This window comes from Procambarus clarkii, chromosome 54, assembly GCF_040958095.1.
Source record: "Procambarus clarkii isolate CNS0578487 chromosome 54, FALCON_Pclarkii_2.0, whole genome shotgun sequence".
Classification (NCBI taxonomy): domain Eukaryota; kingdom Metazoa; phylum Arthropoda; class Malacostraca; order Decapoda; family Cambaridae; genus Procambarus; species Procambarus clarkii.
Genome location: NC_091203.1, coordinates 29,412,712 through 29,417,711, shown reverse-complemented (window position 1 = coordinate 29,417,711; position 5,000 = coordinate 29,412,712).

Below are 5,000 nucleotides of genomic sequence, written 5' to 3'. Positions count from 1 at the left end.
TTTATTCAAGCACTGTTAACATAGCATAATGTAAGATTTTTTCACATTTCATATCGCGTGTGTAGATTAGAGAGAGAAGGCAAACATAGCTTGCAGCTAGTCAAAACTTAACATAACAGATATGATTTCACAGAGTTTTTAACCTCTAGTTTTAAAGTTTAGAAACTTTAAACTAAAAAATGAGGTCGCATGGAGGGATATCTATGTTCAGTAAGCAGTTACTGAGTTGTAAACTGAATGGTTGAGCCATCCAATACCTGGTTTGTGATAGTAATATTTTATTTTTTACGATGGAGAAACTTTAAACTAAAAAATGAGGTCGCATGGAGGGATAACAATGTTCAGTAAACAGTTACTGAGTTGTAAACTGAATGGTAGTCACCCAATACCTGGGTAATGATAATAGCATTTCACGATGGAAAAACCTTTTCCTAAACTAAAAATGAGTTCACATGAAGTGATTTTCACTTACTGAGTTGTTAACTGAATGCCTGAGCTATCCAATACATAGTTGGTGATAGTAGTATTAATTCAAGATGGAAAACTTAAAACTAAACTAAAATGAGCGCACATGAAGTGATTCTCACGTTCATTAAACACTTACTAAGTTGTTAACTGAATGTCTGAGACATCCAATACGTGGCTGATTATAGCAGTATTAATGACATTGATAATACGAGGTCTTGAACTAGATACTGGCAGGGGGACAACAAAGCTGTGATATTGAAAAGAAACTGAACTGAATTTGAAAATTGATTAATATATGTAATGTGAAGCCAATCTACTGGAAAACAGTAAGCAAACTTTATTTGAAAAAAAATATGAGAAGATTGAAAAGCTGGGGACAAGAAAAAAATGATAAAAAATAAGAAGTAATGATCTTCATAAACATAACATAACATATCCCCGACCATAATTAATACAGTGTGAACTCTCTTAAACTATGCTCACCGTGAAATCTCGTCACTAGGCATAACTTGTCACTCTGCGAAACAAATTATCGACTATAGTGCGTCAGTGAGAATAAAAATGACCACTTATGTTTTGGAGTGTTATTTTAGTCAAGAAATACTGAAAAAGGATGATTATTGACTAAAGGGAATTTCGCAGACTGCTTGCATTTGATGTGTTGAACTGCTTAAAGGAAGCATATTTGCTAGAAAAAATTCCTGTGAAATAATGCTTGTTATATGTTTTGACTATGTAGCTAATAGCATATTGCCTGGCTAATAATGAAATCAAATGTCACATTTTGTCTGACTCACTTAGCACAAGTGAAGAGAAAACATTGAAAAACTGGCAGAGGTTAAAAACTCTGTGAAATCATATCTGTTATGTTAAGTTTTGACTAGCTGCAAGCTATGTTTGCCTTCTCTCTCTAATCTACACACGCGATATGAAATGTGAAAAAATCTTACATTATGCTATGTTAACAGTGCTTGAATAAAATTATTAAGAGTGCTAGGGTACTGTTGCGCAGTCATCTCGCTAAGGTGTGTCGGCGACAGAATTGTCAAAAATGATGTACCTTGCATACATCAAATCTTTAGTGGTTTATGCGGCACCTCTGCTTGTTTGATGACTGAAAGGAGTTTGATGATACGAATAGTAATTGCTGACATTGAGCATATTCTCAAAACCTAGTTTCTGCAAAAAAAAAAAAAAAAAAACATTAAATTAGATGCGAGCTGTGATTTGAAAACAGAAGATGTGTGATGTGTGGCTTATTGTGTGGACTCTGGAGATATGATCTCCACATATAAGTTTCTCAAGGAAAGCGGTAATATTTTTCTTTGTGTTTGGATGTAATGGCTAAACATGGATGTCATTTTTAATAATGTTATTTGGTCATCTGACAAAGTTGATTTTCCACGTTACGTTACAATGTGTTACAGAGGCTAAAACTGGTTGATGCTAATATTTATATGGTAAGAGATGTAATAGAGATATGCTAAGTCATACTTTCCTTTAAAAATGACATTTTGGACTGCAAAAAGTTGATTTGCGTTACGTTACGTTACGTTACATTGTGTTACAGAGGGCTAAAACTTGCAGACACCAATATTTATATGGCAAGAGATGTAATGGAGATGGACTAAGTCATATTTTCATAATGTTATTTGGACTGCAGAAAGTTGATATGCGTTACGTTACAATATGTTACAGAGTCTAAAACTGGTAGACACCAATATTTATATGGTAAGAGATGTAATGGAGATGAACTAAGTCATACTTTCATTTAAAAATGCCATTTTGGACTGCAAAAAGTTGATTTGCGTTACGTTACGTTACATTACATTGTGTTACAGAGGGCTAAAACTGGTAGACGCCAATATTTATATGGTAAAAGATGTAATGGAGATGGACTAAGTCATACTTTCATTTAAAAATGTTATTTGGTCTGTAGAAATTTGATGATTTCCACGTTACGTTACAATGTGTTACAGAGGGCTAAAACTGGTAGACCGTAATATTCATATGGTAGGAGATGTAATGGAGATGGACTAAGTCATACTTTCATTTAAAAATGACATTTTGGACTGCAAAAAGTTGATTTGCGTTACGTTACGTTACGTTACATTGTGTTACAGAGGGCTAAAACTGGTAGACGCGATATTTATATGGTAAGAGACGTAATGGAGATGGACTAAGTCATTCTTTCAATTAAAAATGTTATTTGGTCTGTAGAAATTTGATGATTTCCTCGTTACGTTACAATGTGTTACAGGGTCTAAAACTGGTAGACACCAATATTTATATGGTAAGAGATGTAATGGAGATGGACTAAGCCTCACTTTTCGTTTCAAAATGACATTTTGGACTGCAAAAAGTTGATTTGCGTTACGTTACGTTACGTTACATTGTGTTACAGAGGGCTAAAACTTGCAGACCGTAATATTTATATGCTATGAGATGTAATGGAGATATTGTGTTTTGGCTAAATGGGGTTCACATTTCAATAATGATATTTGGACAACAGCCAGAAAGTTGATCTCCACGTTACTTAATGATGATATAATGCGATGCAAGCGTGTGCTAATATTTTATTTGTGTTTAGAATGTAAGGGCTATAGGAGATTGTCTAGACTTGCATACATTTTCAAATGCTATTTATGTAGGCAGTAGAAAGTCTGTTTTCCCATTACGCTACATTGACTGTGTTACAAGAACTGAAAATAGACATAGCCCAGAGCTATTTCACTATCGACTCATCCGGTCTTATTCTCATCGATTGGTGTTTACATTTGGATGATGTAGGTCTTAAGAGACAGCCTTGAACTCGGGGATAATGAACAAGTCAATTTAATAATAGTATCAAGACTATGTTTTTCCACATTGTCTTATATATGTTTACTTTGCTTGGATTTTGTATGTGTGGAACATTGCACACCTAAGGGAGTGAGAATGAACGACGCGTTTGAGGTATAGCAAGGACTGACCGTGATGTGTATGTTTGTTTGTTTTACCACAGTGAATATGAAGCTACATTATGTTATGTCTACCAGTTGTTGAATAAACGTTACGTTACGTTATGTGATACAAGAACTAAACAAGCTTGTGGTAATATTTTATTGTGTTTGGATGTAATGGCTAAACATGGTTTACATTTCATTATTCAGACATCGGACAGAAAGTTGCTCGTTACTCTTAAAATCTTATTTGGGCAAAGAACGAAGTTACTATATTGATCACGTTACATTAATGATATTTGGGCAAAGAACGATGTCATCATGTTGGTCGTGTTACCTTACAAGGTTATAAGGGTGAGAGTGACGGGGGCTCGAAAATTGACATTAGTCGTCCATCCTCTGGTGCGCTGTCAGTCTAAGTGAAATGAAAAAAAGATACGTGAACAGCAGCGGCAGGAGAAAGGAATTGATGTTACTTTCCCCAACTATTAAATGATCTGCAGAGAGAGAGAGAGAGGGAGAGAGAGAGAGAGAGAGAGAGAGAGAGAGAGAGAGAGAGAGAGAGAGAGAGAGAGAGAGAGAGAGAGAGAGAGAGAGAGAGAGATAGAGAGAGATATAGAGAGAGAGATATAGAGAGAGATAGATATAGAGAGATAGATATAGAGAGACAGATATAGAGAGAGAGATAGAGAGAGAGATATATAGAGATATATATATACAGAGAGATATAGGGAGATATATATATAGAGATATGCAAACAAGCCTGAATGGTCCCCAGGACATATGCAACTGAAAACTCACACCCCAGAAGTGACTCGAACCCATACTCCCAGAAGCAACGCAACTGGTATGTACAAGACGCCTTAATCCACTTGACCATCACGACCGGACAAAATGAGGTGATAGCCGAGGCTATATGAACCACCCCACCGCCGGCACTCGGATAGTTATCTTGGGCATAGCATTTTACCAAATCACCTCATTCTTTGGGGCACACGAGAGGAACACAAATGCGAACAAGCCTGAATGGTCCCCAGGACATATGCAACTGAAAACTCACACACAAGAAGTGACTCGAACCCATACTCCCAGAAGCAACGCAACTGGTATGTACAAGACGCCTTAATCCACTTGACCATCACGACCGGACAAAATGAGGTGATAGCCGAGGCTATATGAAACACCCCACCGCCGGCACTCGGATAGTTATCTTGGGCATAGCATTTTACCAAATCACCTCATTCTTTGGGGCACACGTGAGGAACACAAATGCGAACAAGCCTGAATGGTCCCCAGGACATATGCAACTGAAAACTCACACCCCAGAAGTGACTCGAACCCATACTCCCAGAAGCAACGCAACTGGTATGTACAAGACGCCTTAATCCACTTGACCATCACGACCGGACAAAATGAGGTGATAGCCGAGGCTATATGAACCACCCCACCGCCGGCACTCGGATAGTTATCTTGGGCATAGCATTTTACCAAATCACCTCATTCTTTGGGGCACACGTGAGGAACACAAATGCGGACAAACCTGAATGGTCCCCAGGACATATGCAACTGAAAACTCACACCCCAGAAGTG